The sequence below is a fragment of the Chrysochloris asiatica genome, unplaced genomic scaffold (genome assembly GCF_000296735.1).
Source record: "Chrysochloris asiatica unplaced genomic scaffold, ChrAsi1.0 scaffold00028, whole genome shotgun sequence".
Taxonomy (NCBI): Eukaryota; Metazoa; Chordata; class Mammalia; order Afrosoricida; family Chrysochloridae; genus Chrysochloris; species Chrysochloris asiatica.
Genome location: NW_006408546.1, coordinates 1560804 through 1576286, shown reverse-complemented (window position 1 = coordinate 1576286; position 15483 = coordinate 1560804). Strand labels below are relative to the sequence as shown.

At 39.4% G+C, this 15483-nt stretch overlaps 1 pseudogene; it reads left to right on the top strand.

Annotated features, from left to right (window-relative positions):
- Window positions 1–380: 380 nt before the first annotated feature.
- Window positions 381–5594, top strand: LOC102832325 (annotated as a pseudogene).
- The last annotated feature ends 9889 nt before the right edge of the window (window positions 5595–15483 follow it).

The following is a 15483-nucleotide window of genomic DNA, read 5'->3' as shown; positions in this document are numbered from 1 at the left end:
CTATGCAGACTCAATGGCACTTAACAACAACATTGTCTTCCCCAATTCAGATATTTGAAAGAACTCACCATACTCTACAGAGTGTGCTCACAAAAGACTTGTTTTAAAGCAAAGAACACAGAGTAGGGAGAGAGAATGCAGGCAAGCACTTGGGGGTTTGAGAGGCATTCAGCTGCACACGCTCCCCATGAGCCCAAACTTTACTTACAGACACCACGCAGAGTCTCTGGCTTCAACTGCCAAGACCTATGCTGGAATCTTGGCTCACTGTAGAGGTCACTGAAAAAAGTTCATTGACTCTTTAAGTAATCAAGCCAGGTTTGTGAAAGCAGGTAAGCAGCTGCAAACTACCAGTAAAGAAGTTAACTCTGAAGTTTGCTATGAGAGTTCTGGGCCTAAAACAGTATGTCAATCAACCCATTGCTGTTATCTTGGTCAAGAGTAAAAAACCAGACATCCTGGAATATCCAGAGATCAACAGAGAGTTTTTCCAGTCTGGCTACAAGTAAATTCTATCCTCACAGTGGGATGGATACAAGGAGACTCTTGTAGCCATTTTGTCATCCACACATGTTGCTGACCTGCTGACTCACTTCTTTGACTCAAAGCTGTCTGTAACTGCTCTCCCTTCCCCTGAATCCTCCCTCAGCTTTTCCAATGTTTGCATTTAGCTCGTTGACAAAGGATCTAAGTTTCTACAGATCATCAACATCAGAGGCAAGAGAATTGACATAGGTTTTGGTTCATGCTTGTAGGTTCTAGAGTGTTCTTTATCTTCCCTTTCCCCATCCATCTTTCTTTCTCTACAGCCAGCCTTGAGGATGATAAACCTCACAGAGACTGCTTAATTGGTTCCCACAATAGTAAGACCTCCTTTCTGTAACAAACCTCTTAAAACTATATTTATAACTATAAATATAGTTCTGCATCTGTGGTTGAAGTCTGACCCCTGACCAACACAGATACTCTGCCACTCTCTGGGAACGTAACCACTGTGCTTCAGAAAATGCCAGATGGTGGCTAATTCCCTAGGCTCCACTGACACAAAGACTGCAGCTCAACTTGCGAACTCCTTCTGGCAATCGCTCTTCCATGTGCAGGTGGAAGGCTGGGCAGGTGGCACTGTTCACAGCTTTGGAGTGGATTCCCCGGGTGAGCATGCCAGCAGATGCCAGATGGACAGCCCAGGAGGTTCAGCTGACCGCTTATGAGAGGGGGAAATGCCAAAACAGTAACACCAAGAAATCACTGGAGAATTCCACTAGTCACAAAGAATTGTTATCCTTGGACATCTAATACACTGTGATACAAGGAAGTGAGGTATGATCTCCAGAAAGATACAGGGGTGCCTAGTCACGTGGACTTCAGTGGGACTTCTAGGGCATCTCTTGACATTCCCAGAATGCCCCGATGTGCACATGAGATCACGATATGGGGGTTTTGCATATTTTTTACTAGAGAGGTTACAAACGGGCAACCAGCGTATGGGCTGAATTTTGTCAACAGATTTTGTTTGGTCTGAATAGTATTTTAAAAAATTTTTCAGTTTGTTGCTAACCTTCCAAAATTGACAATTTCACATTTTAAAAATCTGAATTTCCTACTTTTCTTGAAAAAAAAAATATCAGAAGGGTTTGCAAGTATAGACCTATATTTCTATATGGCAAAAAACTGGCTATGTTAGACACAGGTAAGAACTTCCCAGCTCATGCCTACTTCTCTCACTAATTTTACCTGCCTGGCTTCTAGAGGCTGGACATTCTATCTGTAGCAGATGCTGTTGGGCTCCCTGCTCACATGCCATCCCATTGTAAACAACCAGGCTGTACCTCACACTGCCATCATTTTCATCTCTCTTGCATCTAATCCCTCTCTGTCTGTTTCTCAGTACAATAAAAGTGTCCCTTCCCAGCAGTCTTGGATAGGAGTTGGTGTATAAATACCCCAGTCCCTCTATCCTCAACTTGGGTAACTCTGAGGGATGTGTTGTACCTTAGCTCTCAGAGTTCTCCAACAGTATTAGGTTCTAGTTACCCACAGAGGTAGAAAGTCTGATAATACAAGGTAGCTTTAAGATGTCCTGGTGGTACAATAAGCAGCCCTGCATTAGGTGTTGAGCTGCTAACTACAAGGTCAGCAGTTCAAATCCACCAGCTGCTCCATAGGAGATGAGGTTGTGGGCTCCTGCAGAGATTTACAGTCTCAGAAACCCTACTTAGGGTCACTATGAATCAGAATTGATTCAGTAGCAGTGGGTTTGGGCAGTTCTGTTTGCTTAATTGGTTGGTTTTTAATGGTTAAGCATTTAGCTGCTAACTGAAAGGTTGGTGGTTCAAACTCACCAGGTCACTCTCTGGGAAAAAGATCTGGCAATCTGCTCCCATAAAGATTATAGGATTACAGCCTAGAAAACCCTTTGGGGCAGTTCTCTGTCACACAGGGTTACTAGATGTCAAAATCAACATAACAACAAAGGCAGTTTTGCCTTCCCTAATTCTCTTTCCCTCTCCCCTACAGGTGTTTTTTACCTTTCTGTTGTGGTGCTGCGGGTTAATGCGCTGGATTGCAAGGTCAGTTTGAACTGCAAGGTCAGTGGTTCAAACTCACCAGCTGCTCCTTGGAAGCCCTATGAGTCGCAACCAACTTGACAGCCCTTAACAACAAAAAAACTACTTATACTTGAATTCTTACCCCAGGTCTGCTTTTAGAAAGTGCAAATCAAGACACCATTATTGATAGTAATGCTTTTCTCCTCAAATAATTCAGGGGCAACTGAAAAAACAAAAACAATAGTGTTCAGACAATGGATAACAGCAGTACAGGGCAGTCATACTTAAGAGAGGGGGAACAAATGAAGTGAGTACTTTGATTCCTCCAAAGTACTGCTTGCATGTAGTTTCCAGGCTGTAATGCAGGGAAGGGAACCTTGGAGGAGCCTGGTGGGATCCTTGAGTTGAGGAAATGAAGCTGGGAATCTGTGGAAGCCATGGTGGTGAGAGTCTGCAGGGCACAGTGCTAGAGAGGAGAGGCCTACCCAGAAAGGGAGCTCCAGAGCCTGGTACAGGAATTCCCCAGAGTCTTCAAGTTAGTTCTGATTTGTGAGAAACTAACCCAAGGTCAGGGAAAGAACTACCTGAAACAAGCAGACAAAGCCCTTCTGTTATAGTTCAAACCACTATCTGTTGCCATAGGGTGGTTTCTGACTTATGGTGACTCTGTGCATGTCTGAGGGTTGGACTGTCCTCCATAGGGTATCAATGACTGGGTTTTTAGAAGTAGATTGCCAAGACTTTCGTCTGAGGTATCTCTGAATTAATTTGAACTTCCAACCTTTGGTTAACAGTTGAGTACATTACTCATTTGGACAACCCAAGGATAGAAAGCTTTATCATTCGTGAGATATTGGAGTATTCAGAAGAGTCTTGTCTTGAGTCAGCACAAGACTTCTCAAAAGATCAAGCTGTTTCCAAGTAACTTAATTTCATTCTAATCTAGAACTAAGCTCCATAGTATTTATAGTAATACAAAATATATCTAACGTTCAACAAGCTAAAACTTGCAACGTCTAGCATCAAACTGAAAATTACAAAGTAGTTTTGGGCAATATGGTGGAGTAGACAGGCATGCTGAAAGACCCTCTACAACAGGGTTGGGGAACATATAAGATCCAAGAAATCATTTGGTCTGGCCCTGCCAAGACAAACACAGTTCCAGCTATCACATTAGGGGTGAGTTAATTAAATGTTTGACCAAATGTAGCAGAGTAATTTTTAAGTTGATAATTTTGTATGGCCTAAGAATGATGTTATAAATTTTGGCAGAAAAACATGTTCCCAACCCTGCTCTACAAGAAGGACGTGGGAGACCAAATGAAACAGACACAAATGGCGATCCTTCTGAGGACAGGACAGAGAAGTGGAGTGAATGCCCACTGGAAGAGGAAGCTAAACACAAGCAGTGAAAGAAGAAAACCCTGTGCTTTTGTCTGGCCTGGATCAGTGCAACCATCTTGAGCTTTTGTGGGTGACTGATAATACAGAAGTCTGGAAGCACAGACCATGGCTGGAGGTTGGCAGCAAGAGGCACACATTCTCCTTTGTCTCCTATGCCCTCCTGGTAGTTGGGGGCATGACCAGACACCCTCCTTGCCAGCTCAGTGAGAAGTGGCACCCCCTCCTATGCAACCTGTGCTCCACCAGCCCTAAACTACACAAGCAATGAGCAGAGAACTGTGTTCACACTTCCATTCTCTATCACATCCATCAAACAGGTGGTAAGAACACACCAACATACAGCCATCATTTAAAAATAAATACAATACTACAATATCTCAAAGAAAGCAATTTCAGCTTACACAAAGAAACAAGACAGAGTTCCTTAAACAAGTGACTAAAATACAGGATCAGAAAATATAATACTAGAAACGGTGTTAGAAATACCTGATAAAGAATTTAAAAGCATAAATTTTAGGTACTTTCAGTGGATTGCGAGAAAGATCGAGGAAAACAAGAACACAAAAAATACTTTAGAAAAACTAGGAAAACACTACAGTACAAACTGAAAAATCGAAAACCAGTGATACAATAGTGAATAATTATTATCAGAACCGATTGTGAGGGTTGGAAATGTATAGGTAGACATTTTGTAGCAAGGAGGGGAGTGATAAACTTTGCATTCTAAGAGTGGAGGTTCCTGGAACCATGAAGGGAGAAGAGAGGAGAGCGGGACCCTACCCAGAGAAGCAGGGATGACAGAGATGGAGGCAGAGACAATGACATGGAGAGATGGAGCAGCTGGGAGGTGGGGCAGGCTTGCAGGTTATACCCTTTTGTTGGTTGATGATGCATGGAGGGGATTGTAACCATAACAATGAAAACGATAGGATGAATGTAAACTATCACATAATTCACAATAAAACATTTAAAAAAAAACACACACAAAACACCCCGAAAACCATACAGAAACAGCAATTAGATAGCCACAAGATTAATATTAAAACTTTAGAAATAGATAATATATTTAAACAACAAAGAAGTAGAACTGAATCAGTGAACTTGGAGACAAATCACTCAATATTCATCTTCTAAAGAAAAATAACTAAAAATTCCAAAGAAAACCTAAGACATGCAACACGCTGGTTCACCCACCCATTCTAGGAGCATGGGCCTACTATTCGGCATGACTTTATCAAGACCAACGGGGATAATTGCCTGGTGACGCTGCTGCCACTGCTAAACACGGCCTGTAAGTTCCACACCCAGAGCCCTGAAGCCCAGGAGCAGCCGTATCCCCGGGTGTGCTTCGCCTTCTGCCTGATCATCTTCGGTGCCTTCACCAACCAGATCCACGAGCAGTCGCACATGTACTTCAGGCATTGGGTTATCCTCCTGCAGGACTAGCACATCATCCTACCTTGGAAACACCACCACATCCACCACATCTCACCCCGTCAGACCTACTTCTGCATCACCACAGGCTGCCTCCATTACTCCCTGGAGATGGGCTTCTGGCAATGCCTAGAGGACATCATCCAGGGCCTGATTGGCAAGAAGCCTCAGGTGGACGACATGAAGTGGGCCCAGAAGATCAAATGACTCTCCAAGTCCGCCACCTTGTTGCCAACCTTCCCTAGTCTCCTCCCCCAAACTGAAACCATCTCCCAAACTCCAGCCTCTTTGCTACTGGCCCCCCAGTCTGCCCCTAGTGACACACAATACTTAAGCCACGGATGACTCCTTTGTATGTTTTTCCTTTGACCCTCTTCCCCAGCCACCTAAGCTCTGTCTGCCAAGCTTCCGACCTACAGAAAAGGGAGCCCCACCCCACATATCACACCTGCCCACCAGATGCCCCTTGGCCCACTGAATAGCACTTCAGTATGGCAGGTTGGAGGCCATCAAGTCATCTCTGTCCCCAGTAGTCTTGAGAACCGCCAGCACACTGTCCACAGAACTGCCCTGCAAACTGACTCTAGAGCCCAAGTGGGTGGGCAGCAAAGTTCATCAAGGGTTTTTAAGGTCAGTTGGCCAGGAAAAGCCAGAGTCCCTTGACCAAGTGTAGACCTCCCTTTCAAACCCTAGCCCACCTGCCCACATGGTTCCATACAGAGCTGATATTGCCAGTCTGGAGATATCTTCACAGGGTACAGCCCTTGCTAAGGGTCTTGGTTGATTGGAACAGGACATAGTGTCACCTCTGGTCAGAGATATGGCAGATAAGATAGAGTGGAGCTTTTTTTGTTTTGTTTTAAGTTATTTATTTATTAAGGTGCTTGCTTATTTAATGTAATTAATAGAAATCTTAATATCTTTTCTGTAACACAGAGTAATATTTTAATGTCATGTTTTGGTTGTATATCCTATATTCATAACAAAGCAGGAAGAGTCTACTTAAAAAAAAAGAAAGCCTGAGATTTTTGTGGGATATTATCAAGGGGAATGACTTATATGTGATTAAGATTCCAAATGAGGAAAAAATAAAGCCATAGAGAAAAGTTTTGAGAAAAAACTTCCCTAACTTCATGAAATACATGAAGATGTGCATTCAAGAAGTTGACCAAACTTCAAACAGGATAGTTCTCAAAAGATAACCACCAAGACATTACAATCAAACTTATTTAAACTAAAGACAAGAACAATTCAGGAAAAACGAAAAATTAACAACAAAGGAGAACAAATAAGACTAAGCTCTGATCTCACTACAGAAACCAGGCAAGCAAGAAAGCAATGGGATTATGACATATATAAATCTCTGAAAGAAAAAAAAATATGCCCATCTAGAGTTATATACCCAGCAAAATTGCCCATCAGATATGATGGCAAAATCAGGACATTGCCAGATAAACAGAAATTAAAAGAATTTGTAAAAACCAGACCAACCTTACAAAAAATATTGAAGTGATCTCTTTGGACAGAGAACCAACAATAGCAGACAACAACCTAAGATTATCATACAACAGTATTACCCAAAACTCAACCCAGATATAGGAGCATTCTAAGAAGGACAAACATACAAAACTAAAATTAGGGAACCACAGATACCAGTCTATAACAACTAAAAACAGTATAATGAGGGAATAACTTAGTTACAGAACTTCCAAATGAAGAGGAAATCAGGTAAATTTCAAGACAAAATTCAAATAAATCTAACTATAGCCCTAAAACTAGACCAAGCCTTATTCCTAGTCCTAGCCCAACCCATACCCCTAACATGAACCCTAGTTCTAATCATGACCCTAACACTAAATGAAGTCCTAGGCCTAGCCTAAGCATAGCCATAGCCCTAACCCTAATTCATACGCCTACCTACCTCCAAAAGAAAAAGAACTCCTCCTCCTCTAAAATTTTATAAAACATGTATAGTAGCAGGAAAATTTGATCCATAATTAGGAGAAAAATGCATAGAAACAGACCTTGCAACATCACCAATGTTAGAAGTATTCTACACAACATTAAATAGTTGTTGCTGTTGTTAGGTATCATCCAGTCAGTTCCAACTCATAGCAATTCTATTCACAACAGAATGAAACAATGCCCAGTCCTGTACTATCCTCACAATTGTGACATTTGAACCCATTATTGCAGTATATTTGCCTAATGCAATACATCATTTGATTTCTTGAAAGCTGCTTCCTTGAGTGTGGATTGTGGATCCAAGTAAATTGACAACTTCAATCTTTTCTTTATCATGAAGTCATTTATTGGTCCAGTTGTGAGGATTTTTGTTTACTGTACTTTGAGGTGCAATCCATATTGAAAACTGTGGTCTTTGATCTTTATAAGAATCTCAAATCCTTTATGCTTTCAGCAATCAAGGTTGTGTCATCTGCATATCACAGGTTGTTAATGAGTCTTCCTCCCATCCTGATGTCATGTTCTTCTTCACATAACCAAATTTCTCAGATTATTTGCTCAGCATACTGATTGAATAAGTATAGTGAAATGATACAACCCTGGTGCACACCTTTTCTGTTCAATATCCCTTTGTTCTAACTTTTGGTCCATGTACAGCTTCTTCATGAGCACAATTAAGTTTTCCAGAATACTCATTTTCCACAATGCTGTCCATTGTTTCTCATGATCCACACAATCAAAAGCCTTTGCATAGTCAATAAAGCATAGATAAACATCTTTCTGATATTCTCTACTTTCAGCCAAGATCCATCTGATACCAGCAATGATATCCCTAGTTTCACATCCTCTTCTGAATCTGGATTGATATACTGCTGCAACCATTTCTGACATATCTTTAGTGAGATTTTACTTGCATGTGATATTAATGATATTTTTCGATGATTTCCACATTTCTTTGGGTCATCTTTCTTTGTAATGGGCACACATATGGATCTTTTCAATCAGTTGACCAAGTACCTGGCTTCCAAATTTCTTGGCATAGATGAGTGAGTGCCCTCAGTTTTGCATGAGTTTTCTGAAAGATTTCGATTGTATACCATCAATTCCTAGATCCTTTGTTTTCTGCTAATGCTTTCAGTGCAGCTTGAACTTCTTCCTCCTGTATCATCGGTTCTTAATCATATGCTACCTCTTGAAATGAATGATTGAACATCAACCATTTCTTTTTGGTACAACATCTTCTTTTAATGTTTTTTGCATCATTCAATATTTTGCCCATGTTATTGTTGTTGTTGTTAAGTGCGGTCGAGTTGGTTCTGACCCATAGTGACCCTGTGTAGGTTTCTGAGGAGTAGCTGGTGAACTTGAACCACCTACCTTGCAGTTCAAATCAACTTTGCAGTCCAGTGCATTAACCCACAGTATCACACCAGGACTCCATTTTGCCCATAGTATCCTTCAATATTGCAACACAAAGCTTGAATTTTTTTTCTTCATTTCTTTCAGCTTGATAAATGCTTAGCATGTTCTTCCCTTTTGGTTTTCTAACTCTAGGTCTTTGTTTAGTTTGTTGTAAAACTTGACTCTCCAGCTACTATCTGAATAATATAGTGAATATGAGAATTTTTCTGTATGTGTATCTCTCTATATATAGTCACATACAGGACTTCTAGAAATAAAATTACATTGGAGATAAAAAAATATATATATGCTGCCATAAACAGCAGATTGGATACTACAGAGAAACAAAGGTTAGTTAACGTGAAGACATAGCAGACGATAATATCCAAAATGATACTCAAAAAGAAAAGCCAAACAAAGTAAATCAGGAACTTTATTGGAGCTTGGTTTTCTTATGTACCTTAATGTAGATCATTAATTCTGTTAACCCAAAAGTCAACAATTAGAATGCATCATCTGCTCCACAGCCAAATCTATCGAAGTCTGCTTTCGCAAATATTGCAGGCTCGGAAGTCCTATAAGACAGTCCTATAAGTCCTACTCTGTTCTGTGAGGGGACTGTGAGTCAGAATCAACCGATAGCAATTTTTTTAAAGGTGTGTCCTTGGAACTTGACTGTGTTTCTTGGAAGACTACAATAAGAGTAAGCTGGACTCGGGCCAAATTTCCTACATGCACTATCAAGAAGGAATAAGCCTTTTTCCAATTCTCAGGCACCAAGTGGCTTCCAACACTCCCCAATTTTCTTCTTTCAGACCTTACAGATTTGACAGGCATAAAGGATTGCTACTAGGCTTCCAGAGTCTTGATGTGGTGCTGTGAGTTAATACGCTGGACTGCAAAGTTGGTTTGACCCATAAGGTTGATAGTTTAAACTCACCAGCTGCTACTTGGAAACTCTATATAAGGTCACTATGGGTTAGAACTGACTCGACAATACTTAACAACAACTATGGTTCCAGTGTATACATGCACAGGTTTATTCTAAAACAAAACATGTTGACATTTGTCTCTGCAATCAGTGGATGGGTACAGAGAAATTCTCTCAATAACACACTAGTCTTAGTCTTGTTAGGGTGCCTTAGACAACAACAACAAAAAAAGTCCATTAAAAACAGTGGCTGCTGAGGGAATCTGCTGGACGAGTGAAATTCCAGGCAGATAGGTAAGCTCAGAAGATTATGGTGACTGTTCATGAAATTCCAAATGGGAAATCTTTATAGATCTTTTCAAAGAACACAGGATGATCGCAAGGGCTTATTAGGAAGAAGTGTTAAGAAAACTGAAAACCACATTAGTGACAAAAAGGTCAGGGAAGGTGCACTGAGGAATTGTTTTCCATCACTACAATGCACCTGTTCATTCTCCAACTGTAGCAAGGGTTATCCTACGAGAATCTTGTTGGGAAACCTTATCCTATCCACCCTATAGACCTATTTCGCCCTTTCAAACTTATTTTTGTTCCTCAAACCCAAAGAACATTAAAAAGGAACACAATTTGAGTCCCTCAAGAATGTCAAAACTGCTGATTTGATGTGGTATAAATTTAAGAGTGCAGAAATCTTTGGGGGAAGAGTTAGAGATATGAAAATTCCTCCTTTAGAATTAGACCTAGATGGGGGAAAATGTCAAGAAATAATCGCTTCACATTTTGTTGGGGTTTTTTTTTGTTGTTGTTGTTTAATGAAGATTTCTATGAAACTTTGGTAACACTTTTTTTATTTACCCTCATATTTGTTAGGGATTTTCTTTGTATAATTGGCTGTGGAGATTGTTGCCTCCCAAGATTTCTCCCCCACTTTTAACTTCCTATGAAGATAGGCCCACTGCTTATCTGTCAGTTCAACATACTGTGGTGGCTTGTGTGTTACTGTTATGCTAGAAGCTATGCCACCATGATTCAAATACCAACAGGTCACCCATGGTGGATAGGTTTCAGCTGAGCTTCCAGACTAACGCAGACTAGGCAGAAGGAAAGTCAGACCACTTCTGAATAGTTAGTCACTGAAAATTTTATGAATAGCAGCAAAACACTGTCTGATATAATGCCAGAAGATGAGCCCCTCGAGTTGTAAGACACTCAAAATACGAGTTGGGAAGAGTTACCTACTCAAAACAGAGTTGATCTTAATGATCTAAATGAAACAGCTTTTGGGACCTTCATTTGCTGATGGGGGTAAAACCCAAAATGAGAAGTAACAGCTGCAAACATCCATTAATTATTAGAATGTGAAGCGTACTAAGTAAGACTCTAGGATCATTGGAAGTTGTCAAAAATGAAATGAAACCCATAAAGATCTATATCCTATGTATTAGTGAGCTGAAATGGACTGGTATAGGCCATTTTGTATCAGACAATCCTATGGTTTACTATGCTATGAAGCACAAACCAAAGAGAGATGACATCACATTCATCATCAAAATGAGCATTTCAAGATCTATCTTGAAGTACAAGGCTGTCTGTGATAGGCTAATATTCATATGCCTACAAGGAAGACCACTTAATATTACTGTTATTTAAATTCATACACCAAACACTAAAGCTAGTGATGGTGAAATTAAAGAATTCTACCAACTTCTTCAGTCTGAAGTTGATCAAATATGCAATCAAGATGCAATATAATTATGGTGATTGGAATGCAAAGGTTGGAAAGAAAGAGGAGGGATCAGTAGTTGGAAAATATGACTGTGGTGACAGAAATGATGCTGGAGATTGCATGATAGAATTTTGTAAGAACAATGCCTTATTCATTGCATATACCCTTTTTCCACAACATAAATGGCAGCTATACACATGGATCTCACCAGATGGAATGCACAGGAATCTGTTTGACTACATCTATGGAAGGAAACAATAGAGAAGCTCAATATCTTCAGACAAAACAAGGTTTGTTGGACAGACCATCAATTGTTCATTGGCAAGTTTAGGCTGAAGCTGAAGAAAATGGAAACAACTCCCTGAAAGCCAAAATATGACCTTGAGTGTATCCACCTGAATTTGGAGACCACCTCAAGAACAGACTTGATGTATTAGACACTAATGATCGAAGACCAGAAGAGTTGTGAGATGACATCAAGAACATCATATAGGAAGAAAGCAAAGGCCATTAAAGACAAGAAAAGGAAGAAAAGACCAAAATGGATGCCAGAAGAGACTCTGAAACATATTTTTGAATACAAAGAAGCTAAAGTAAATGGAAGAAATGAAGTAAAAGAACTGAACAGAAAATTTCAAAGGGCAGATCAAGAAGGCATGTTGTAAGTGTCATTGAGTGGATTTGAACTGTCGGCCTTCTGGTTTGCAGTCCAGAGCTGATCCTCCAGCACCACACCAAGAGTCCTGGTAGCAGAGGATGGTTAGTAAAGTATTATAATGAAATGTGCAAAGACCTGGAGTTAGAAAATAAAAAGGACAAACACACTCACCATTTTTCAAATGGAAAGAATTGAAGAAAAAATTCAAGTCTTGCATTGCAATGTTGAAGGATTCTATGGGCAAAATATTGAATGATGCAGAAAGCATCAAAAGAAGATGGAAGGAATATACAGAGTCACTACATCACAAAGAATTGGTTGATATTAAACCATTTTAGAGAGTATATGATCAAGACCTATGGTATTGAAGAAAGAAGTCCAAGGAGTGGGGAGGCAAAGGCAAAAATAAGGCTTCAGGAATTGACAGAATACAAATTGAAATCTTTTAACAAGCTGATGCAATGCTGGAGTCGCTCACTTGCCTATGTCAAGAAATTTGGAGGACAGCTACATGATGAACTGTTTGGAATAAATCTAAATTCATGCCCATTCCAAAGAAAGGTAACCCAAAGGAATGAAGAAATCATCAAACAGTATCACTAACATCATATGCAAGTAAAATTTAGCTGAAAAATGGTTACAGTAGTATAGAGACAGGAAGTTGCCAGAAATCCGAGTCACATTCAGAAGAGGATGTGGAACAAGGATATCAACATTGCTGTCTAATGGATCTTGGCTGAAATCGAGAATCCAGAAAGAAGTCTACTTGTGCTTTATTGACTATACAAAGGCTTTCAGCTGTATGGACCATTACAATCTATGGATAACATTGAGGAAAACGGGTATTTCAGAACACTTTATTGTGCTCATGAAGAACCAGTACATAGACCAAGAGGCAGTTGTTCAAACAGAACAAGGAAATAATGAATTGTTTAAAATCAGGAAAGGTCTGTGCCAGGGTTGTATTCTTTCACCATACTTATTCAATCTGTATGCTGAGCAAATAATCTGAGAAACTGGATTATATAATGACCAGCATGGCATGAGGATTGAAGGAAGACTCATTAACAACCTTTAATATGCAGATGATGTAACCTTGCTTGCTGGTGGCAAAGAAGACTTAAAATACTTACTGATGAAGATCAAAGACTACAGCCTTCAGTATGAATTGCACCTCAATGTACAGAAAACAAAGTTTCCCGCCATTGGACCAAAAAATAACATCATGATAAATGGAGAAAAGATTGAAGTTATCAAAGTCTTCATTTTGTTTGGATCCACTATCCACACTCATGGAAATAGCAGTCAAGAAATCAAATGACATATTGCATTAGACAAATCTGCTGCAAAACACCTCTCTAAAGTGCTCAAGAGCCAAGATACAAGTTTGAGGACTAAACTGCACCTGAGCAAAGCCATGGTACAATGAATAAGGAAGACCATGGAAAAACTGATGCATTTGAATTATGGTGTTGGAGAAGCATATTAAAAGTAACATGGACTGTTAGAAAAAGAACAAGCAAATCTGTCTTGGAAGAAATACTGCTATAATGTTCTTTAAAAACCAGGCGAGACTTTGTCATATTTCCAACATGTTATCAGGAGGTATCAGTCCCTAGAGACCAACATCATGCTTGTTAAAGTGGAGGGTCAGCAAAAAAGAGGAAGGCCCCAAGCAAGGGGTATTGACACAGTGGCAAAAACAATGAGTTCAAATACACCAGTTGTGAGGATGGGGCAGGATTGGGTGTTGTGCATAGGGGTGCTGTGGGTCCAAACCAACTCAAAGGCACCTAATAACAACTAACATAAACACAGACACTTTGTGTCGGAACACTTGTTACTCATTAATGAGAATGAACAGACAATAACAAAATCAAGAGGAGATAAACATCCTAATATTACAGTAAGTATTTACAGAATTATTTCTACTGGATGGTAAAATGCAAAATTGAGGGTGCATCTGTCTTTCCTTTTTAGATAATACTAAGTACAGCCTGAATAAATGCTGAGACCCTGAAGAAATAAATATTTAAAGCTCATGAAGATATTTCCATGTTGTAGCATGTATCAGAACTTCATTTCTCTTTATGACTGAGCAACATTCTGTTGCATATATGTATCACATATTGTTTATCCATTCATATGTTGATGAATGTTTTGGTTGTCTGCACCTTTAGACTATTGTGAATGCTGCTGCAAACAACATTGATGTACATGTGTCTGTGTTGCTACTTTCAAGTCTCCTGTGTATGAACCAAACTGTGGGATTGCTGGGTCATATGGTAGCTCTGAGAATATGCTGAGTGAAGTAAACCAATTACAAAAGGACAAATACTTTATAATCTCACTAATATGAAACATCTAAAACAAGCAAATGCATAGAAATCAGAGTTTAATAGTGGCTACTGGAGAAGGAGGGAAGGAGTAAAGGGAATCATTGCTTAGGAAGTACTGAGTTTCTGTTGATGGTGATGAAACATTTGGTAGCTGGTATTGGTGGTGGTTACACAATATGATTGATCGAATTGGTGTTACTGAATTCTCCATGTAAGAAATGTTGAATTGGCAAATGTATTATGTATATTTTCATAACATAAAAAAAACAGTAAGTACATTTCTTTTAATTATAAAATATCTCAAAATAATAATGTAACCATGTAATTACATTCATATTTTTATCAGCTCTTTCCTTATAATTAATATTTTCAAGTTAAAGATACATCTAAAGTCTATTCCACAATCCCAAGCCTTTTGTTCCTAGCAGTAATCTTCTAAAGGTAGTATTTTTCTTTTAAATAATTTTTGTTTTACCACCTATATTTAATGTATAGTTTTTTAATTATTGTTTTAAAAGTTCATATGAATGATAACACATACTTTTACATCTTATTCTTTCACTTAACATTATGTTTTAGAGATTTACTTGTGCTGATTCATGTATTCTAACTGTTTGCCTGTTGTTTAATGCTGTCAGTTGTTCCAACTCATAGCAACCTTGTATAGTGTTTTCAAGTAGTGCCTGGTGTGTTTGAACCCCTGACATCTCACTTAGCAGTCCAGTGCTTATTCTACAGTGCCACAGCAGGACTCCAACTGCTTATATGTTGTTGTTAGGTGCTAGTGAGTCATAGAGACCCCATGCACAACAATGAAACATTCCCCTGACCTGTGTCAGCCTCTCAAATGTTATTACGTTTGAGCCCATTGCTGCTGCCACTATGTCAATCCATCTCATTTGGGGATCTTTCTCTTTTTTTGCAGGCCTTCTTCCCCTTTTTCACATGATTTCCTTCTGCAGGAACTTGTCCTTCCTGATAACATGTCCACAGTATGAGAGACAAAATCTTGCCATCCTTTCTCTAAGGAACAGTCTATCTATACTTCTTCAAAGACAGATTTGTTTTTCTCGCAG